Here is a 24,103-nt window from a genome sequence, read left to right as displayed (position 1 = left end):
TTGTGTAGCAGTGAATGTCCCCATGGACGCGGGTGTACAGCCCCAGCCTCGGGGCCAGGATGATTCTGCAGCTCTGTGTGCCCAACACTGGCTCCTTTCCACCTCTCTGCCTGGTGTCCCACGGTCAAAGCCTCATCTGCCAGCTGATCAGTCACACTCCAGGGAGGCAGCAGGGCTGCCCGGTCCTCCAGAGACATCGTGCTCACTTCCAGGGAGAGAGTGGAACTTCTGAAAGCTGCCTCACAGGAGACAGGAAGCCTCTTTCTCAGAAACCTGTCCTCCAGCCCCAAAGGCTAGGCAGCTCCCTGCGCACCGTCAGAGCCAGGTCAGAGACGAGCAAGCAGCCTCCTCCCCGGGGCCCGGGCTGCACGGCCGCGGGACCAGGTGGTGGTGATGCTATGGACACTCCAGCAGGGCTGTGTTCTCAGAAAACAGAGAAGACAGAGCCGGTGGGGACCCCAGGTCTTGTGTCCTGCCATCCTGAAGCTGACGGCTTCACGTTCACCTGCCCTGAGCAGCCCTTCCTTTCCTACAGGCCCTGAAGCAGGAGCTCCAGCCTGGCAGCAACCTCCGGATCCACTACTAACAAGCTCGTCTTAGCGAGTTCTGCTGCTGCATCTAAACTTGCGTGCCTCAGTAACAGAAACACTAGAAATGAGAAAACCAGCCTCAGGGAGACAGTAACACTGGAGGCTGATCCGCAAACCAAGGCAAATATTCTTTAGCCTCTGTCTCTCGTTTTTAAAAATCAGGAATAAAAAAACTGGACAATAAAACTCAATTTAAACTTGTTAGAGTTGATTATCATGTTAAAAATAGTAATAAATATGCTTAATAAACAAAAGATATAGGAAATCATGATGTGGCATATGTCATAAATGAGGATTATAGAAAAACAACTTATAGTGTAACGAAGATTCACTTACAGAATGTGCTTCAAAAACGATAGGTGGCAAAGCGCTAAGTGTGAGATCCAATTATCTGCACACCAGGCACTTGTGGCTTCGTATTTGTGACTGCTTTACAATCACTATGCTGCTATTAGCACAAGATCTGTAACGTGTGCACCAGACACTTTCCTATACATTTGCTTCATATTTTAATTAACACTGAAAAAAAGAAAGCATTTCAGAACAAAATGCTCTTTGAACCATATTAACTTACCAAGCACTGCAAGAATAAGTGATATTGGAGGAATTAAAAGACTTCGGCCAGAGGTGGAGACAGCAGAGCAACACTGAAAGCCTGTAAGCTGCTCTGACCTTCACAGCAACCAAGGGCGGGAAGCACACCCACGACCAAACAGGAGAAGCTGAGACAGGGGCAGGAAACACTACGCCCACAGGAGCCACAGCCAGGACCCTGTCTCGGGCCCTAGATGTCAGGAGCAGGGACCGCCTGGTGCCCTGGGCCCTGGAAAGCCCCCAATCCACTCTGCATCTGGGTGACAACCAGACCCGGTGCACCCACCCACAGGCCTCCCTGTCAGCTCTTCACTCATCCCCTGGTCCCTCCTTAAAGTCCTTTTAGCCACTGTCCCCTTGTCTCAAAAGCAGCATCAAGATCAAAAGGAAAACAGGTAACAGTAAAAAGGGAAAGAAAGAAAACTGCCTTTTGGTTACAGGGTAAAAGCAACCAGAGGTCACTCAGGAAACAGATAAACCAGATGCTATCCCTGTGCAGATGCTATCTCACTCCTCGGGCTTAGAGGAGCATAAAACAAGAGCAAGAGGCAGAGATGGGAGGACAGAGCACAAGCTCGAGCGTAAGGCTGAGAGTCTGTCCCCTGACACCAGACCAGAGGAGAGCTTAGGTTCAGCGACAGAACATGAATGCTTCGTGCTACTAGCACGCCGGGCAAACCCACAGTAGGCAAAGCCTCTCAAAAAGGAAATAAAAACCCCCAAAGCGTATGAAGAATCCAACATTTGCAGAAGCTGCTGAAATTCTCTGAGTCAAGAATGACTAAGGTTCTCTGCCCAAGCAGGAGATGCAGGACTCAGGCCTGTGCCTGTTATGACCACAGTGAGACCCTCTGTCCTCAGGACACCAGAGTTCACATGACCCCATGTCACAGTCACAGCTACTCGGTATTATTGTCATTCCTTGTCATTCCTCCTGGTCTTGCTCTGTGTGTCCGGGTCACCTCATAGAGAGGATAATTTTCATTTATGTATTGCTATCTAATTTACAGACCCTCTTTAACAAGAAGAATGATGAGCATAAACCCGTTATTGAACAGGAATGCTTTGCTGTCTCACTTAGTGGCAGGTACAGAAAGCAAGAGCTGTTTGATCAATCATGATCTCTCTGCAAAAAAGTGCCTCTAACATTGCAGCATGTACCAGACAGAGTAAACAACTAAGGAGTTAGAAACGACTTTTTGGGAAGAAGTTACAAGTGTGTCATCTCTGTCTGCAGAGCAGGAAGTCCTCTGCCTCGGGTCTTGCCTTCATCCTCCTTTGGGGACCGACCCCCCCCCCCCGCCGCCATCACAAAGGACTCTGCCATGCTCAGGGTGGGCACAACCCAGACCTGCTCAGTCAGCCAGTCCACCCCTGAGCACAGCAACTGGTCAGGATGTGCCTGCTACTCATTGACCAAAGGACAGTCACAGTTTTCCTGGAGTGGCTGCATGTGTGAGGGGAGGCTGCAGGCCACAGGCTGCCCATGAAGAAGGCCCTGGCAAGACCACAGCAATCTGGAGTAGGGTCAGAGCTGGAGAGACAGCCAGCCCCAACACCCTCATAGGAGCCCTTCAATCCTGTTTCAACGACTGGATCCCAAAGGTCCTGGAGAATCTGTGACCCACCATGAGCTGAGCATCTGGCACTTGTAACTATGGACTGAGGTACCACTCTGTCCCAGCAAAATGCTGTCTGGCATCTTCTGTTCTAAGACAATACCTTATCCCTGGTTTTCCAAGGGGTTTACAAACACTCTCGGCAAAGATCATATGCAAGGGAAATCAGCAACAGACAGCATTCTTCTTCTTCAAAGTGGAAGACCTAGCTGGGTAAACCCAGCAGGAACTAACAGAGCAGGATGAAATCTGCACAGTTTCCCACAGACACATGAATATAAATGTTGGTAAGATTCCCAGACTGGCTCCCATCCAAACAAACAAGAAAAGATTAGCCCACAGCGGTACATAGGACCCTGGAAACTTCAGCTTAAACTCACAGTACAGACACCTCTGCAACCTTAGAAATTCCAGATGCTTTGGGAGTTCAAGACCGTGGACACAACACTACCCTCCTATAAACCAGACCAGCCTGATTTGGGGTCTGGATTGTGTTTCAGAGAAGATTAGTAGAGGAGTGAGTTGAAGAAGATGTAAAAAATAAGATGAGGGCAGCTGGTGACGAGCAGCTCTAATCCAGATACCTCCTCAGCAGGCCAAAATGGTTCTGTCACTGGTCACAGAAACAGCCTCCCTGGAGCTCAGCAACTGCTCAGAAGGAGTGAGAATTTGGGAAGAAGATAGAAGGGTGGTGTCATCTGCATATCTGAGGTTATTGATATTTCTCCCAGCAATCTTGATTCCAGCTTGTGCTTCTTCCAGTCCAGCGTTTCTCATGATGTACTCTGCATATAAGTTAAATAAGCAGGGTGACAATATGCAGACTTGACATACTCCTTTTCCTATTTGGAACCAGTCTGTTGTTCCATGTCCAGTTCTAACTGTTGCTTCCTGACCTGCATATAGGTTTCTCAAGAGGCAGGTTAGGTGGTCTGATATTCCCATCTCTTTCAGAATTTTCCACAGTTTATTGTGATTCACACAGTCAAAGGCTTTGGCATAGTCAATAAAGCAGAAATAGAGGTTTTTCTGCAACTCTCTTCCTTTTCCAATGATCCAGTGGATGTTGGCAATTTGATCTCTGGTTCCTCTGCCTTTTCTACAACCAGCTTGAACATCTGGAATTTTATGGTTCACGTATTGCTGAAGGCTGGCTTGGAGAATTTTGAGCATTACTTTACTAGCATGTGAGATGAGTGTAATTGTGTGGGAGTTTGAGCATTCTTTGGCATTGCCTTTCTTTGGGACTGGGATGAAAACTGACCTTTCCCAGTCCTGTGGCCACTGCTGAGTTTTCCAAATTTGCTGGCATATTGTGTGCAGCACTTTCACAGCATCATCTTTCAGGATTTGAAACAGCTCCACTGGAATTCCATCACCTCCACTAGCTTTGTTCGTAGCAATGCTTTCCAAGGCCCACTTGACTTCACATTCCAGGATGTCTGGCTCTAGGGGAGTGATCACACCATCGTGATTATCTTGGTCATGAAGATCTTTTTTGTACAGTTCTTCTGTGTATTCTTGCCACCTCTTCTTAATATCTTCTGCTTCTGTTAGGTCCATACCATTTCTGTCCTTTATTGAGCCCATCTTTGCATGAAATGTTCCCTTGGTATCTCTAATTTTCTTGAAGAGGTCTCTAGTCTTTCCCATTCTGTTGTTTTCCTCTATATCTTTGCATTGATTGCTTAGGAAGGCTTTCTTATCTCTTCTTGTTATTCTTTGGAACTCTGCATTCAAATGCTTATATCTTTCCTTTTCTCCTTTGCTTTTTGCTTCTCTTCTTTTCACAGCTATTAGTAAGGCCTCCCCAGACAGCCATTTTGCTTTTTGAATTTCTTTTCCATGGGGATGGTCTTGATCCCTGTCTCCTATACAATGAGTGGGTTCTAATACATCCACCTGTCCTTTGTTGCCACATCCTTGATGAGACACAGGCAGGGCAGTGCTATCTGAGGAACGTCACTCTGAGCATGTCTGACAGTCATGACTCCAGGGGCAAAGCTGGGAACAGGAGCTCCTGTGAACATGCAAGGCCCGCCGGGGACCTGAGATCCTCTTCCTAACTCACAGGGCCCATGAGGGCTCACCTTCCTGCCCACACATGTGAGGCTCTGAAAACTGGACAGCACTAAGAAGGTGAAGAGCAGAAGCCTCCCTGGAAGTCCCAGAATCACAAGGAAGAGAGTTCCACAAGGCCTCCCCAAACTGCACTCAATGACCTGGATTAACAAACACACAGTCCTCTCCTGCTGTTGGAGACACTGCACAGGAGCCGCGTGAGCAGCTCTGGCGCATTCTCTCCTGTAACACAGGCTTCGCAGCCCGCCAGACTCACTGTCTGCACCCTCCCAACCCAGGCAGAAGTGCAGCGAGCACTCGCACCAGAGCCGCAGGTTGTGTGTCTACGGTGGACCCATCTTTCCATCCATAACTGAACTCAAACTTCCCTTGAAAGCCCTTGACTTGTACTTCTTCCCAGTGCCAGCAAAATGCTAATTTGCAATCGACAGTCAACGCAAGTGTAATACACTCATGCGTTAGGTGCACATTCTCAGCATAAGGGCTGCAAAGCGGGAACACGAGGTTCCCAGGGAGACGCCCTCCTCTCCAGAAGCTGAGAGCCGTGCCATGCTTCATGTGCTCCCACTTCCCAGGGAGCTGAGGACACAGCCTCTCCATACTAATTACACCTGGTGCTTGAGTTTCATAAAAGACGGAATGGACAACTGACAAGTTCTGAGTGTCTTACATAATCCTCCCCCAGAGCCAAAGCCCCCCACCCCCCCCGTCACTCAGCGTCCAGCCCTGCTTCCTCATCTGCAAGAGTTGACTGAGGGGGTCTCAGAGCCGCTCTCACTTTCAATCAAGAAATACTGGATGAAAGATTATGTATCAGTGCATAAATTTTGCAAAGTTCAGGGAACTCTGCTCAACGTGATGTGGCTGGATGGGAGCAGAGTGTGGGAGAGAATGGAAACATGTATATGTACTGGCTGAGTCCCCTTGTTCATCGGCCATCATTACAACATTGTTAATCTGGTATACCCCAATACAAAACAAAAAGTTAAAAAAAAAAAGGAATCACACGAAGACATTATTTTTCATGCTGTTTACACAAATAGCAGGGGGACAGACTGTGAGTAAAAATCAACTACAGTATAAGGAAAACACTGATTCTAAGAGGTGAGATGGGTGAGATGTAGGGGGGTTTTAGGACAAGAGAGTGACTCTTGATGAGAAGGTGAGGGCGTCCAGGCTGGACCTGCGGGGACTGGAAGGTGCTGCTGGGGGTGGGGTCCCTGGCTGCAGAGGACACGAGTGTCAGAGGGACAGTTAGTGCTCCCCTTCACAGCAGCACTTGGTGTGAGAAAGTGAACAGAAAAAAACAAGAAGAGCGATTGGATCTGCACTGGTGGTGCAGACTCGAGGTGGCAGGCCCCGAAGCTGGGAGCCCCAACGACTTTATGCGCAGGGAAAGGCCGGATCGGGCCCCTCTGGGAAGGGTCTCCAGGGCTTCTGATGTGCTGGGATTGGGGGCACAACAGAGAAGCGGCCAGTCGAGCTGAATCAGGGGACAACGGACACCAGACGGGAAGCGGGGTCAGCTCCCGAATACCGCCGTCCGAGGCTGCTGTGCAGTGGTGCACAGACAGGAGGCACCTTTTGCACGGGCCATTCCCTCCTGAGGACCAGGGCGGAGCAGGACACTCGCTGAGCTGTGCTCGCTAAGGCTCCGGGCAGGGCAGGCCTCTCCAGCCCTTGGGCCACAGTTCCAGAGGGACAACTTCAGGGTCCAAGCCTAAACCCGGCACAAACCAGACAGCAGTGTGAGCCAAGCCACGAGGCCGTCACCCCCATCCAGCCTCTGCCCTCCAGGGCCCCTGCCCCTAGAACTGATCGAACAGCCACTCTGTTCCGTGCCCCTCATCTGCTCACCCTCACACCCGACCGTCTCAGTCGAGCTGCTAAATGTTCTCTGTCTCTTCCAGTGCCACACATTTCTCCTTTTCCCGAAGGGTCCGAGTTTACAATTTTAACAAGCTCTGGACACAAGACCACTCGCCCCTGCTTGCAGCTGCGGACATCCTTGTTCTCTGTCCACTTCTCTTCAAGGGGACGGGTCAGCCCCAGGGTGACAGTTGGCTTTAGAGGGCTGAGTCAACCTTAGGTGCTACAATGGCTCGTGACCGCCCCCCAGAGGCCGAAGCTCAGAAGCCAACATCCAGAGTGTCTGTGAGCAGGTGCAGCCGACCAGGGGAAAAGTGGCTTAGATGGGGAGCCGCACAAAAAAAGATGGAGAAAGGGTCTTCCATCAGCTGTGAGCTCCCCCGCAGTGACTCTCACTCTCACAGGCGCCCTCAGTGTTTAGCCCAGAGATGGACCCAGGGTATGGGCTGACAACATACAGACCGTCCTCTTTCCTGCCCTGGCACCACCACTAGACCACATGACCACACAATCATGCGACCCCACAACCACACAGTTGAGGTGGAGAAGCAGAGGGACACGTGTGGCCCCTGAGCCAGAGAGGCGCAGACACCACTGTGGCAGACACCAGGCTCCGTTTGTCAGCGGTGGGACAACTGTGTCTGATGGACAAACACCTGCACCCCAGGGCTCCCACGAGGGCCCCCAGCAGTCAGCCACCACGCGGGTCCTGACACGCATGAGAGTACTCAACCCCTGGCTTCCCACCGATGCTCCAGGAAAGGGCCCCCATCTGCAAGCACAGCCCTCCAACAGCATCTGTATTCCTCTCTACCTAAGGCAAGAAGGCTGCCTGCAGAGCTCTGCAGGGAACTGAGACCCATGGCAGGACTTCCCTTGTAGCTCAGTCAGTAAAGAATCTGCCAGCAATGCAGAAAAATCTGGGCTCGATTCCTGGGTCAGGAAGATCCCCTGTAGAAGGAAATGGCAGAATCTCATGGACAGAGGAGCCTGGCAGGTTACAGTCCATGGGGTCACAAGAGTCGGACACGACTTAGTGACTAAACCACTGCCACCAAGACCCACGGTGTCTCCTGAAAACATGACAGTCCTCAGTTTCTCTTTTAAAAGGAGATAATGTGCATTAGATGTTATCTAGATGATAAGATTCCTTGTCAAATTATTCAAATAATCAGTGTTTCCAATTTAATAAAGATATATTAGTAATAATGCAACTTAATGGCTGCTTACTATGGATCAGAACTACACATGTTCACCACCAAACGTGTGCCCAGAATTCTATGAAGTGAGAGGAAAATGTCCAGAGGAGACCGTGCACAAGGCCAGGCTGCTTGTCATCTGTTTGAGAGCCATAATCTGTGGAAAAGCTGAGGCACGCAGGGAGAGGGGTTAGCAGGAAAGGGCACAGGGAACCCACAAACTGTGACTTTACAGAGGCTTCATGTCAGTAGGTGACAAGAGGCAGAGGGTCACCCAGCAAGAGGCAGTGGGTAAGCACACGAGAGGACAGGAACAGTTCCTAACTGCCAGGGAAGAAAAGAATCCCGTCATGAGGGGAAGGACCATGCACTTTACTCAACAAACATCACCAATGCCACAGCAAATCTACACGAGAAACACACGTGCTCACACACACAGACGGGCACAAAACATGCACACACGTGCAGGCACAAAGGTGCACACACAGGTCTCCCTGTGGTGGACACCAGAGCAAGCGTCCTGCCAAGCGAATCTCTGTCTCTCCCTCCATGGGTAGCAGGACAATGCCCTGCCAGACTGGGGGTGGGGAGGGGATCAGCTACATACCTGGGAGCATCAGCTGCTGCAGGCTGGGGCAGGTCGGCGGGTCCCGAGGCAGCAGCCATGTAGCCATAGAGAGCCGCCGGACTCAGGGCATCAGGAATAGATGGACATTACACAACGTTCCTCCTCCAACAAGTCACCTTGTCTCTAAAGAAACACTCCCTCTGAACAACAGCCCTGAACAACTTCAACAGCTCAAAACTTTCAGGACACTGGCCCACAAACGTCCTCACACGGGAAGGGGCCTCAGAGTGTCTAATAGCACAGAGATCTTCAGACAGCAGCCAGTGTGTGGGGCACACGAGAGTAACAAGCAGGCACCAGGAGTAGGGCGGCTTCCTTTAAAAAGTGGCCCCATTTTAGAAGTTTTTTTAAATGTCATCCCACGGCATGGTCTTATCAATGTGCTTCTTCCATGTAAGCACTGCAGAGGCTTTAATTAAAGCAAGTAGCAATGCTTATCCAATTACAGTAATTATAACATTAATTCACAATATTTAAGCTCTTTTAATAATCCAGAGTGAGTTCACAGTTAATAGCAACTGTTTGATATGCATCATTAGCAAAATGCATTTTTGCAGAAGACTCCTCATCCTTCTCATGACTTTGTTAGGAACACGGAGCCAAGCGGCAATAGGTGTCACACAAGCTGAATTCGCCAGTTTCTGACCTATCTTCCAACTTCCAGCTCAGCCAGCATCAGCCAGGCCTCACCCTTCCCTCCTGCTGCTCACTAACTAAGCCCCTTTGTCACGTCACTGCTCCCCCAACCCTGCCTGCCACACCAAGCTCACCCCCTCCAGAGCCAGGCGTCCCCGTGGCCCCGTTCACTTATCTCGGGTTGGAAGCAGCAACCAGCTCTCAGGGGAAGGGGTCCAGGAAGAGGTGAGACATCCAGAGAAGGTTCTGTGTCAATCTCCAGCACTGGCTGCAGGGAGGAAGCAGCTTACTCCAGACAAGGTCTGCGGGTGGGGGTCTCCAGGGAACCCTCAACCCAATACACTGCCTCCAGTCTCTTGAAATTCTAGGTCAAACCACACAACCAACCTCAAGAGTCTCAGAGAAATATCCAGTGGGAAGCCCATTAATAAACATTTACTTCTGGTGTCAATGGGAGAAGTGCACCCATTTCACGGGTGCACCCCCTGCCAGGCCCTGACTGGATCAGGGCCAGAGTCAGGGACCCAGTTCCTGACAGGAAGGCCGTGGAGGTGCTAGACGAGAGTCTGATACAGAAACCATGACAGGAAAATGCGGCACGGGCCCCGAGACACCAAGTGTCATAGAGGGTGGGGCACGCCCGGACCTCGCGGTGCCGTTGGATGGATATAAAGAAGCATAACGCAAGGATGACTGTGCACATCCTTTCAAAGTTAAACACACAAGCATGGACCAGCAGTTCCACTCCCAGAACGCTGGTAATAGCCCACGGAGAAGGGATAAACATGGCAATGGTCTGTTCACAATCATACGGTGGAGTCCTGACCAGTAATAACAGGAGACAGCTACAGACTGACCTGTCAACAGCATGAGTACGTCTTTAAAGACATTATTTTGAGTGAAAAACACCCGTCATGTGCATTCCATGCAGATCCACTCTTTTTAAAAGAAGAGGCAGAACTACCCTAAGGTGACAGAGACTTCCCAGAAATGGGCATAAAAGAGGTTCTAGGGCCCTGCTCTCTATCTTGTGTGGGGGGTGTTTACATGGTCACGTACGATTGTCAGAAATCGCTTAACTTACGTACTTAAATCCATCCATTTTATTGAACGTAAATGACTCCTCCCCTTCATGGATCACAGCCTTGCCATGGTGAAGGGGTTCACGTAACTCAGTGAAGCCAGGAGCCATGCTGGGCAGGGCCACTCAAGACAGACGGGTCACAGTGAACAGCTCTGACAAATTGTGATCCACTGGAGGAGGGAACAGCAAACCACTCAAGTACTGGCTTCCCTGATAGCTCAGTTGGTGAAGAATCCACCTGTAATGCAAGAGACCCCAGTTCAATTCCTGGGTCCAGAAGATCCCCTGGAGAAGAGACAGGCTACCCACTCCAGTATTCCTGGGCTTCCTTTGTGTCTCAGCTGGTAAAGAATCTGCCTGCAGTGTGGGAGACCCGGGTCCAATCCCTGTGTAGGGACGATCCCCTGAAGAAAGGCAAGGCTACACGCTCCAGTATTCTGGCCTGGAGAATTCCATGGACTGTATAATCCATGGGGTCACAAAGAGTCGGACACAACTGAGTGACTTTCACTTTCACACTTTCACTTTCCAGTATTCTTGCCACAAGAACCCCATAAACAGTTCATTTGCTGGTTCCTTCATCAGTTGCCCAGTTGTGTCCAACTCTGCAACCCCATGACTGTCCCTCACCATCTCCCAGACTTTGCCCAAGTTTATGTTTGTTGCATCGGTGATGCCATCCAGCCATCTCATCCTCGGATGCCCTCTCCTTCTGCCCTCAGTCTTTCCCAGCATCAGAGACTTTTCCAATGAGATGTCTGTTTGCATTAGATGACCAAAATACTGCAGCTGGAACTTCAGGATCAGTCCTTCCAGTGAATATTCAGGGCTATCTCCCTTAAGATGGACTGGTTTGATCTCCCTGCTGTCCAAGGGACTTTCAGGAGTCTTCTCCAGCACCACAGTTCAAAGGCATCAATTCTTTGGCGTTCTGCCTTCTTTACGGTCCAGCTCTCACAACCATACATGACCACTGGGAAGACGACCATAGCCCTGGCTATACAGACCTTTGTTGGCAGAGTACTATCTCTGCTTTTCAGCATATTGTCTAGGTTTATCATCGCTTTCCTGCCAAGAAGCAGTCGTCTTCTGATTGCATGGCTGCAGCCACCATCCAGAGTGGCTTTGGAGCCCAAGAAGAGGAAATCTGTCACTATTTCCACCTCTTCCCCTTCTATTTGCTATGCAGTAATGGGGGAAGATACCATGATCTTAGTCTTTTTAACACTTAGTCTTTTTAACACTTAGTCTTAAGCCAGCTCCTTCACCCTCATCAAGAAAGAGACTCTTTAGTTCCTCTTTGCTTCCTGCCATTAGAGTGGTATCATCCACATATCTGAGGTTGTTGATGTTTCTCCCACCTATCTTGATTCCAGCTTATTACTCATTCAGCCTGGCATTTCTCATGATGTGCTCAGTGTATAGGTTAAATAAACAGGGTGACAGCAGACAGCCCCGTCATACACCTTTCTCAATCTTGAACCAATCAGCTGTTCCATACAGGGTCCTAACTGTTGCTTTTTTACCCGCATACAGGTTTCTCAGGAGACAGGTAAGATGGTCTGATATTCCCATCTCTCTAAGAGCTTTCCACAGTTTGTTATGATCCACACAGTCAAAGGCTTTAAGCATGGTTAATGAAAAAGAGATGGCTGTTTTTCTGAAATTCCCTTGCTTTTTCTATAATCTGGTGTGTGTTTGCAATTTAGTTCTTCTTCCTTTTCTAAACCCAGCTTGAGCATCTGGAAGTTCTTGGTTCACATACTGCTGAAGCCTGGCATGCAAGACTTTAAGCATGACCTTACTAGCATGGGAGATGAGTGTGACTGTCCGATGGTTAGCACCTTCTTTGGTATTACCCTTCTTGGGAATTGGGATGAGGATTGACCTGTTACAGTCTTGTGGCCACTAATGGGTCTTCCAGAGTTGCTGAAACAATGAATGCAAAACTCTGATGGCTCCTCCTTTAGTGATTTGAATAGTTCTGCTGGAATTTCATCACATCCAGTAGCTTTATTAACAGGAGTGCTTCTTAAGGTCCACTTGACTTCACACTCCAGAATGTCTGGCTCTGGGTGACTAACCACACCATCGTAGTAATCTGGTTCGTTAAGATCTTTTTCTGGTTTCATTAAGATTCTTTCCATCTCATCTTGATCTCTTCAGCATCTACTAGGTCTCTACCATTTTTTTCCTCTTTCTGTGCCCACCTTTGGGGAGAATGCACCCTTGATGTTTCCAGTTTTCCTGTAGAGATCTCTAGTCTTTCCCTCTTTGTTGTTTTCCTCTACTATTAAGCACTGTCCACTGAAGAAGGCCTTCTTGTCTCTTCCAGCTGTTCTTTGGAACTCTGAGTTTAATTGGAGGTATCCTTCCCACTCTTTATGGGGGGATGGTTTTGTTCGTTGCCTCCTGTACATTACAGACCTTTGTCCATAGTTCTTCAGACACACTGCTAACTAGATCTAGTCCCTTGAATCTATTCATTATCTCTACTATGAATTCATACGGGATTTAAGTCATTCCTGGCTGGCCTAGTGACTTGCCTGGTTTTCTTTAGTTTAAACTATGAGAAGCAGATGACGTGAGCCACAGTCAGCTCCAGGTCTTGTTTTTGTTGACTGTATACAGCTTCTCCATCTTTGGCTGCAAAGAACGCAATCAATTTGATTTCGGTGTTGACCGTTTGGTGACGCCCCTGTGTAACGCTGTCTCTTGTGTTGCTGAAAAGGGTCTCTGCTATGGCTAGTGCATTCTCTCAGCAGAATTCAGGCAGTCTTTACCCTACTTCACTTTGTTCTCCAAGGCCGAACTTGCTTGTTACTCTAGGTATACCTTGACTTCCTACTTTTGCATTCCAGTCCCCAATGACGAACAGAACATCTTTTTTAGGTGTTAGTTCTAGGAGGTCTTCTAGGTCTTCATAGAACTTATCAACTTCAGCTTCTTTGGCATCGGTGGTGGGGGCACAGGCTTGGATTACTGTGATGTTGAATGATTTGCCTTGGAAACGAACTGAGATCATTCTGTCATTTTTGAGGCTTCATCCAAGTACTGTATTTCAGTTGATTATGTTGTATCTTCTGTTGATTATGAGGGCTACTCTGTTTCTTCTATGGGATTCTTGTACACAGTAGTAGATATAATGGTCACCTGAATTAAATTCGCCCATTCCTGTACCTTTTAGTTCACTGATTCCTAGAATGTCAATGTTTACTCTTACCATTTCCTGCTTGACCATATCCAATTTTCCTTGATTCATGGACCTAACATTCCAGGTTCCTCTGCAATACTGTTCTTTGCAGCATCAGATTTTTCTTTCATCACCAAACACATTAACAACTAAGTGTTGTATCTGCTTTGGCCCAGTCGTTTCATTCATTCAGGGGCTGTTGGTAATTCTCCTCCACTCTTCCCCAGTAGCATACTGGACACCTGCAGACCTGGGGGACTTGTCTTTTGGTGGCATACCTTTTTGACCTTTTATACAGTTTGTGAGGTTCTCACAGCAAGTATCCTGGGGGTAGTTTGCCATTCCTTTCTCCAGTGGATCACGTTTTATCAGAACTCTCTGCTATGACTTATCCATCTACAGCCCTGCACAACATGGTTCATAGCTTCACTGAGTTACACAAGCCCCTCCACCTTGAAGGGGCCATAAACCATATGAAACGGCAAAAGGGTATGACACCAGAAGGTAAGCCCCTCGGGTCTGAAGGTGTACAATATGCTACTGGGGAAGAGTGGAAGGCAATTACAAACAGCTCCAGAAGAAATGAAGCATCTGTGCCAAAGCAGAAATGATGCTGAGTAGTGGAAAATTCTTAAAAGAGATGGGATTACCAGACCACCTTACCTGTCTCCTGAGAAACCTGTATGTGGGTCAAAAAGTAACAGTTGGAACCAGACATGAAACAACTGTATGGTTCAAACCTGGGTAAGGAGTGTGAGCAGGCTGTAATCCGACACCCTTCTTATTTAACTTATATACAGAGGACATCGTGTGAAATGCCAGTCTGGATGAACCACACGTTGGGTCCAAGATTGCTGGCAGAAATATCAGCAACCCCAAATATGCAGATGACAGCACTCTAATGGCACAAAGGAAGAGGATCTAAAGAGCCTCTGGATGAAGGTCAAAGAGGAGAGTGAAAAAACCTGGCTTGGACCTCAGCATTCAAAAACTAAGATCACAGCACCCAGTTCCATCACTCCATGGCAAATTAAAGGGGGGAAAGTAGAAGTAGTGGCAGATTTTATTTTCTTGGACTCCAAAATCACTACAGATGGTGACTGCGGCCATGAAATTAAACGATGCTTGCTCCTTGGAAAGAAAACTATGACAAGCTTAGACAGCATATTAAAAAGCAGAGACAGCATTTTGTCGACAAAGGTCTGTATAGTCAAAGCTATGGTTTTTTCAGTGGTCATGTATGGATGTGACAGTTGGACCATAAAGAAAGCTGAGAGCTGAACAACTAATGCTTTTGAACTGTGGTGCTGGAGAAGACTCTTGAGAGTCCCTTGGAAAGGAAGCAGATCAAACCACTCCATACTAAAAGAGATCAACCCTGACTATTCATTGGAAGGACTAATGCTGAAGCTCCAATACTTTAGCCACCTGATAGGAAGACCTGACTTATTGGAAAAGATCCTGACGCTGGGAAAGATGGAAGGCAGGAGAAGGGATGACAGAGGTGGTTGGATGGTGTCACTGACTCAATGGACATGAATTTGAGCAAACTCTGGGAGATAGTGAAGGACCAGGAAGACTGGCATGTTGTAGTCCATGGGGTCACAAAGAGTTGGACACAACTGAGCAACTGAACGACAACAAAAGCATAATTATTCCTCAGTTAAAACTTATGAAAGAAGTGACCTCAGGTATTCCGATGGGATTTGCAGACAGGCACTTGCAGTTATGGAGGTCTCGAGGACAAAGGGTCCCTGACCTCTGAGAACAAGAGGCAGGTGAGAAGCAGGGAAGCGTCTGGTGCCAGGAGGCTCTGGGGGAGGGAAGGTGGTCCCAGGAGAGAGCCTGGGAGAGGGCCATGTGGGGTCCAGCGGGTAGCAGGCAGGGGGCGGGGCTGGGAGAGGAGCTGAGCACCAGCAGTGGACAGGGGTCAGGGGTCAGATGGCGGAAAGACTTACAACTCGTGCCCAGGAGTCTCAGCTGTCCTACTGGCATCTGGGAGCTGGTGAAGGATTTCAAATAGGAGAAAGGGTGAGCAACCAGGCCTGTACCTTTGTGAATTAGGAGTCCTGAGTCCATGGCTCAAACTGAAGCTGTGCCCAGAGAACAGCAGTGAGGGTCTGAGAGTCAGCAGGAGAGACTATTTTCCCCAGAGCCCGATATGTCCCCTGAAAGATTTCTCAAATGGTGTAAAAACCAAGAAAGAATCCAACCAGCCACACGGAAATCCTGATAATTTCCTGAAGAGCAGAGGGCAATTTGGACGGATTGGGGGCCATGTGAAGTGGCCAGTGGGGTGATGAGGATGCAGAGACCGAGTGGGTCCCTGGCAACACAGCCTGTCCTCACTTTTAGGGTCCCTGAGGCTGAACTCACCTACCCGTTAAAATTCATCTGTGTTGTATCCCAAAATTGGTACTCGACTTAGCATAATCTGCAGAGTGACAATACACAGAAAGCGCTGGTGCACACAGCCCTGGGGCTGTGCTAAGCTGCTTCAGTCATGTCTGACTCTTTGCGACCCCATGGACTGTAGCTTGCCAAGCCCCCTTGTCTATAGTATTCTCCAGGGAAGAACACTGGAGTGGGTGGCCATTTCCTCCTCCAAGGGATCTTCCCGACCCAGGAATTGAACCCGTGTCTCTTGTCCCCTGCGTTGGCAGATGGGGTCTTTTCCACTGTGCCCCCGCGGAGCTCAGTCATGCCTTCCCCCTTCTGGCCCTCGCACCACTAGTGTCCTTATCACACTCGGCTTGCGGCAGTTTCCCACTTTTTACAGGTGATTTCACTGCTGAAAATGTCCCATGCTGAAGTCCCCTCCAAGGCTCCCAAGTGCAAGAAAACTGCAACGTGTCTTAAAAAACAGACAAAGCATGTGTGTTAGATAAAGTTTGTTCAACTGCAAGTTACAGCACTGTTTGCCATCAAGTTCAAGGAGCAGATCAATAACACACATTTAATAAGGTGCCTTTCAACAGACACGCACGTAAACACCGTCCTATATTGATCGGCTAATAAAAACATGACGCCGAGCCCGCCACTCTGTCCTCAGTGGCTTCACAGAACACGGCCACCAAAGAAGGAAGCACTTAGGCTTCTGAAACAGCCCCCCTCCCTGTGTGCTGTGCCAAGTCCTGGGGGAGCTGGATCTCTCCCCAGGCTGCCCAGAGGGTCTCAGGGCAGCTAACGTGACTCAGGACAGCGGGAGGGCAGAGCATCCCAGGTCACTGTCACAAGACATGTATCGGCCAGCTCCAGCATGATTCAGATCACCGGGGAAAATTCTGTTTGTTAGAAACAATACTTGTCATCAGGCCCAAAGGATTTCAGAAGCACAGATGGACAGACAACCAGCCATTCAGCATGAGGACATCATGGCAGGATGGAAGGGCACCTGACTCCACCAACAGAAGAGAAGCAGAGAAACAGCCCTTGCAACACCAACGTGGCAACGGCATGTGCTAGGAAACGGTGCCCCAAATTCTGTGAAAAAGACCTGAATAAAGGCATCTGAAGTGAAAATGTAACAATGGTGATAAAGCAGGAGGACAGGCTGAGGGCCCTGAGGCGCAGTTACAAGCCGGCGGGCACCTGGGAGTCCACTAGGAAACTGCAAATGACACGGGTGTGATAAACACACCAGATCAGATCAGAGTGGGGAAGGAAGGGGCGAGGAGGGGGTGGGGGGAGGGGGCTAGGGAGGTAGGGGGCTGGGGAAGGAGGTAACGGTGGGGAGAAGGGGCCAGAGGAGCAGCGGACAGGAGAGGTGGGGGCGAGGGAGGCGACCGTGGGGAGGACGGGACCACAGCAGGAGGGGCGGGGAGACAGGGTTGGCTAAGGGAGGAGGGGCCAGGAAGAAGGGCAGTGGTCCCCAGAGATGTCAGCACGGCCACCACCACCACAAGACCAAGAGCACCCACAAAGAAACACAAACTGCCATCAGGCTGCTCGCAGGCGCACAGCAGCGGCTGTGAAGGAAAAGGACTGTGAATTTTCATTCCAATGCTCAGTAAAATTAGATTTTATGTGGGAATAAAATATTTTTAGTCACCGAGGATTCTGAAAGCTTTCCCACTCACAGATGTTAACAAAGGCTCTCTACAGAAGACAGATACCAGCAAAGTAAAAGATGAATAAAAATTAAGAAGGAGACACAGGAGAAAAGCCAGCAGCAAATGAAACAGGGAAGGAAGCTGGCACGGCAGACCGGCTGCACCCAAACCTGTGGCCGAGAGTCCCCAGAGCTGAGGCTCTGTCACCATAAAGGGTGGGGGGCACGACAGAGTCCCGCTGGTCCAGGGAAGACACTGACAAAATACCAGTCAAATGAGCTGAACTCAAAGACACTACACTCCATCAACGAAAACACAAAACCCTCCACACACCAGGAGCAAATGCACCTGAGGTGTGTAGACACAACATACCCCAAGCGGTTCAGGGTTAGAATGCCGGTTACTTTATACAAAAGGCATTAAGGGGGAAGTAAATTAGGAGTATGGAATTAGCAGACACACAGCACCATCACCACTATACACAAAACAGACAAGCAACAAGGCCTGTTGTGTAGCACAGGGAACTTACAGTCAACATCTTGTAACAACCTAAAATGGAAAAGAATCTGAAAAGAATATACAACTGTACTATACCCCTGAAACTAACCCAATATTGCAAGTCAATTATGCTTCAATAAAAAAGAAGATTCCTCAGGGAGGAAAACAAGGTATAAAAGAAGTGGAGAGAAATCCATTCACACAGGTTCTGAATAGGTATTTAATGTTAAACACCATTCCTGACTTTTTAACTATTCTGCACACTAAGATGAGGGGGAAATTTGTTTAATTGGTTAAAGGTTGTTTAACTCAGACCTATGACAAACAATCATGCTGTGATGAAATGCTAAAGTCTTTTTGTGAGTGTCCAAAAGAAAAGGATATCGTGATTATTTTGGTATTTAACACAATACTACCTGTCGTAAGCCATGCCATAAGACAAATAATTAAATAAAAATAATGAAAGGAAAAAACAAAATTAGCACTCACTGAGGATTTATCTACTTAGAAAATTCCCCCAAAAAGATTTAAGAAAAAAAAACATTTAAGAAAAAGGATTTCCCAGGACTCCAAGCTTTCACTCCAAGCCAGAGTTCAGGTTCAGTCTCTGGTCAGGGAATGAAGGTCCTACAAGACATGCAGGAAGGCCAAAATAACCTGAAAGTCCAAGGGTATCAATTGACAACCAATAAGCAATTCTTCGATAAGACAAGGAATACCATAGCACAATCCTAAAAACAGGAAAAGAATACCAAAAGGTGACATAAAATAATGCCAAATATCACGTAAATACTAATATCAAATAAAATTATGTAAGTATGCTCAACATCACCGGTAATCTTGGATTTCAGTTAAAACAATGGTAGGACACCTCTTCATCAGGGTAGAAATTGTGGAAAGTGGATAGTTTCAACTGGTAAACACTACCTATCAGTTTTATGCTTGAATACTCATTGATTCAGCAACTCCACATATTAAGCAATTTCACATATTCAAAAAGACAAGTATGCAAGGTCAACTATTACAACACTGCTTATTCCAGAGCTGGAAGGGGTGGGGGGAAGCCAGAAACAGCCTGTGTGTCCATCACCAGGGGAACATAAGCAGACACCGTGTATCCACACCAGAACAGACTGTGCACATGAAGCTGTGAGCAGAGGGGCTAACGGGACACGAGAGCTAAATGTGACACTGATCCGCACCTGGAGTCTGCACAAAAGGGGAAAGGTCAGAAAAGACTCAACTGACGAGACTGGAGTGTAGGCGGCAGGCAAGCTGCATGCAACTGTCTGGTGTGGAGTTTACACTGATCCCTGTGCCGGGCCTGTGGACTGGATCTCCTACGCCTAGGAAACACATTGAAAGACCTGGAGGTGACCTGCAAGGCCATTTCTCACTTACACTCACGTGGTTCACAAAAAATACAGTGTTTGTGAGCCGCGTGCAGAGAATGGAGCGCGAGTGCAGGCAGAGCAAGGGGAAATAGTGACCGTGGGTGAACAGGGGTGAGATTCTACTGGTCCTTTCCTGAAATTTTCCTCAGTCTGAAACTAAAAGGTTTGGAATAAAAAGGTTTCTTTAAATGAATAAAGCATATTTTATGCACATACATTAAAATAGAAAGCTGTTCAGCACATTAAGTGAGAAAACTAGCTGGAGAATATGATGCACAGCACAACCATATTTATGTTAGAATCTACAGGGACACAAATACACACTCATAACAGCTACATTTATGCCCACCAGTACCCAGAAATGCAGTACAGCAGGCGGGGGGAGGTAAGAACCTGAGGGCTTAGAAATTCTGCATTCAACCATGAATTCCCGGAGTGTTTTCAACTCTCTTAAGAACATGCTCCTTGCTGAACTATTTGCACTTGACAACACTGGTGAGGGTGGGGTGGGGAGTTGACGACTGTGGGGAAGGTGAGGACTGAGGACCCCCCCAGCTTCTCACTGCAGAAAACCACCCGGGGGTCACACACCCACAAGGCTGGGAGTGGAGGCGTCGTTCTCCCAGAAAACCTGCAAAACGCCAGGTGCTGCGGTTATGACTGATCATCACTTTCTTCCTTCAACTTCTCAATATCCTCCAAGATTTCTATGATGTACTTCTATTACTTTGAAAATTAGGCAAATGATATGAACTAAATAATGTAATTACATCTCAACATCAATTATAACAAAGGATGGTTCAAAAACATGTCAAATGAAGGTGGAAAAGTGGAGAGTAAATGGGTTTTCTTCCCCAGAAAGAAATAGAGAATGGGGGCACGTACGACTGGCTTCCTGGCAGCACAGGCCACACGCAAATCTGTCACAAGAGGAGGTCTATTCGAGTTTAACCTGGGCATCAGGTAAACCAACCATCTAGGTGTGACTCATCACACTCACAGTACGCCCGACCTCCAGGCCTCTCTGTTCATGCAGTGTTTCCATCTTTCACAGATGGAAACCAGGAAGGAGCAGGAAGGAAGCACTCCAGTGCTAAAGGGTGGCAAGTGGAGACGAGTCCCCATGTAGACCCGCTCAGCTTCCTCGTGTTTGGTCTTCTCATCCCATCTCGCTGTCACGGCTGCTTCATTCCTCCCCATTCCTGGACGCCCAGGCCACCCTTCACTGACTGTCCTGGGAATGTGGCCCCCAAGACCTCCTGTAACGACTGTCTCCCCTTCCTCCCCATCAAGGTTCTGTCCTTCTCTGTGACCCTGACAGGCTGCAAAGAAGGACCCAAACTTCCCTGGGGATCCGAGAATGTCCTTCCTCTTTCACAACCTCCCCTGGCCCTGGGAAGGAGGAGCAGCCCCAGCCCCTCGGGAAGCTCTGTGGGCCCCAAGCACCCCACTTCACACAGGAGGAAACAGACCGCTGGCCACGCTGCTGGTCCCGAGGGACCGGGGGGCAGCCCTGCCCAGGAAGGCCCATGGCCCCACCCGGCCCCCACAGCAGGACACCCTCAAAGACCAGGACCCACCGCCTGACAACTGCAGGCACGTGTCCAGCGAGACCTGCGAGCGTGTGAGGAGCTCCAGACACTCAGTAGGAAGGACACACCCTGAGTCCCAAATGCAGGCGAAAACCTGCTGAGTCGGTGGAGAAGGCGACTGGTGGCAGACAAGGTCTGGTTGATGGGATCCAGACTCCACGGGCACCGAGGGCCCCTAAGGGGACAGGGACGACCCTGGGCATCACCTGAAGCCCACAGGCATCCCACAGGGAACAACGAAAACATAATAAAAACCCAGGGAAAAAAGTCACAAAGATGACTATTCCTTCTGATCAAGCAGAATGGAGCCTGTCATGACTGGATGAAAAAAGAGGCTCTTGGTGAAATTCTCTATCACTGATACCATTCAGTTACATTAAAAAAGCTTCAGACTAAAATGCTGCCTTGGGTGAGGAAGGCTGAGTTCAGTGTGAGAAGAAGGCAGAGCCCATCCCTGAGTCCGCTCTGCACACCACATCCCTGAGTGCTGCACACGCCACACCAGCACCATCCCTCAGGGGGCAAGATCTGACCTGCGGAACGCACACCTACAGTACCAAAGGTAGGTGATTTATACACAGCTCCTGACTCCTCTGAAGGATGAAAACACAACTCTGAGTCCCTCAAAACCACCCCGGGAACAGTGAGATGACCCAGGAACACTCCCAAGGCCCCAGGGTTCCCATGGCCAGACCACTGAAGACGGACAGCCAGCACTGCAGAAATGCCCATTTCTCTACAGAATTAATGATAAAAAGGAGTCACGGGAAAACACAGGGTTTGGTTCTAGATTTGGGGGAAAGGTAACAGCTTCATAACCTGTCAGGTGTAACTCTATTTCATCACTGAAGGGCACACAGCTGACCAGGTGATATCTTACTGATAAAGAGGGTTTCACTCAAGATGAACAGAGAGACCTAACATGATCACTCTGCGAGGGGCAGGCAAACCCTGAAACCATCTCCCCAGATGTGATGGATAGAGTTCTGAGCCACCAAGCTTCCTGGGTCAAGGGTGCCAGGGTTCTGAGAGCTGTGAGGCTGCCCAATGGTCAAGGCCGGTCTGGACCAACAGGTAAAGAGCAAACAGGCCCAGCCCTGCCCCGGCACCACTCCTCCTGAGCGCCTCACAGCCAAGCAGGTGCACACCCAGGCACCACCGGCCAGCTCCAGCCGGTTCTGGGTGTCCTAAAAAGTGTCTTCTGAAATAAATCTCCAAGGTGAAAATTCTAGCAGAGGCTGAGACGGCAGTATCTGGTTTTGCTCTGGCTGCTAGCACACGTCCCCATGCCTCTGCAGCTGGAAGGCCAGGATCCAGGTGCTGGCAGCGGGGTCAAGGCGAGGCCCCCCTCCTACCTTGCAGCTGCCTTCTCACTCCACCTTCTCCAGGTACACAGGCGGTTCTGTGTCTCTCCCCACAAGGGCACTGATCCCACTCGTGACCCCATAACCCTGGTCACTTCCCAGAGGTCACATCACACTAGCCAGGGCTTCACCACACTCACTGTGAGGGGACCACCTCATAAAGTCCCCACATGAAATGACCTGACCAGGCAGGGGCCAAGGCACTGAATGGCCAGGTGGGGTAAAGCCACCCTGGGCCTCCCGGCCCGGCTTCCCGCAAACACTTCCCACCTGTATCTTCACCCAGACTCGAGGATGAGAACTGGCTGGAGCAGCATCAAGCTGTTTAAGCAAAAGACCCATCTGATGGGACCTCTCTTGACCTTCCTTCCAATAAGCAAAGAACACGGAGATCAAGAGAGGGGTAACAGGAATCCAACAAGCAGAGAACACAGCGGACAGAAGAGGGGAACATGACTTCTTTTCTTAAATACTGTAAGCGTATGGTTTCCAGTTCCAGAGACCAAAGTCCAGACAGTCTCAGGAGGAGGGTCAAGGTGCTGATATGGGGGACTGGTCCTCTGCAGGGGGACACAAGGCCTCCCCACCTGATTTATGAAGACATGGGGAACATAATAGGTTCCTAAGACTTTCATAGTATTAACTTTGCAGAAAATCCCAGGACACACAGAGACAAGGGGCAGGAGAGCATCAGGACACGGGTGCAGAAACAGGATCAGGATGTGATTGGGCATGGATGTGGGCAGTACAAAAGAAACTTCCCAGCTCTTCAGGAAGCACTCAATCCTACAGACTGGGCAAATCCTGAATCAGGAAAGACAGATAAGCAGAAAGGATGGAGATTCGTTTCCTGAAAGAAAATCGTGAGCCTGTGAGATTAAAGGATCAGCTTGATTAAAGTATCTAAAATAACATCAAGTCCAGGGGCTACTTTAATAACAAAACAGAACAGAGAAAGAAAATTAAAAAAGAGAGCTAAAGAGAAAGCTATTCTTCCCAGTTATAACTCACAAGAGACCAGATCCTGTCTTCTGGCTTCGCTGAGAGACCCTGTCTGACCTGAGGAGGTCCCTGGCTCCGGGCAGAGCCTGGGTCCAGTAGTTCCCCTCCAGCCAATAAGGTATTTTTCCATTGGCCTCAAAGAGACTGTACTAAAATATTAACACTAGTTTTATGATTTTTCAAAATCACTCTATTTTTAGAGTTTAAGTTCTATGATTGTCCATGTGAAATAAGCTGACAACCAGAACCCCTTCTGGACACTTCTATCCCCTTAAGCCACACACAACTCCTTCTCCACATTCTTGACATTTTCTAAGAATCACCCTTTTGTGTGTGTCTTTATCTTTGTCAGGGGTGACAAGGATAAGGGTGGGGATCAGGACCACCAGGGCCCAAGGGAGCAAGGGCTGAACGCTATTGTGCCTGAAACTCAAGACATTGTCCAAACACACTCAGCTAGAGGGAGAACCTCACACTGAGGCCAGTTCCATCTTCCCCACGTCAGCGGTCACGACACAGTGAACAGGAAATAAGGCTCATACATGGCGCTGGGCTTCAAAGATGCTTGGCCCTGGCTTTCTCTAGGATTCAGAGAAAATATTATACACAACCCTTGCATGTTTTTAAACTGGCATTTAAAATTTTCCTTTGTAAATTTAAGTGTTGACAGACATAGTATCTTATGTAATTAACACTGGACATTTTGA

Source organism: Ovis aries, chromosome 26 (assembly GCF_016772045.2).
Source record: "Ovis aries strain OAR_USU_Benz2616 breed Rambouillet chromosome 26, ARS-UI_Ramb_v3.0, whole genome shotgun sequence".
NCBI classification, from domain to species: domain Eukaryota; kingdom Metazoa; phylum Chordata; class Mammalia; order Artiodactyla; family Bovidae; genus Ovis; species Ovis aries.
The sequence above is the reverse complement of the archived record's forward strand: the minus strand, read 5'-3'. Positions refer to the sequence as shown.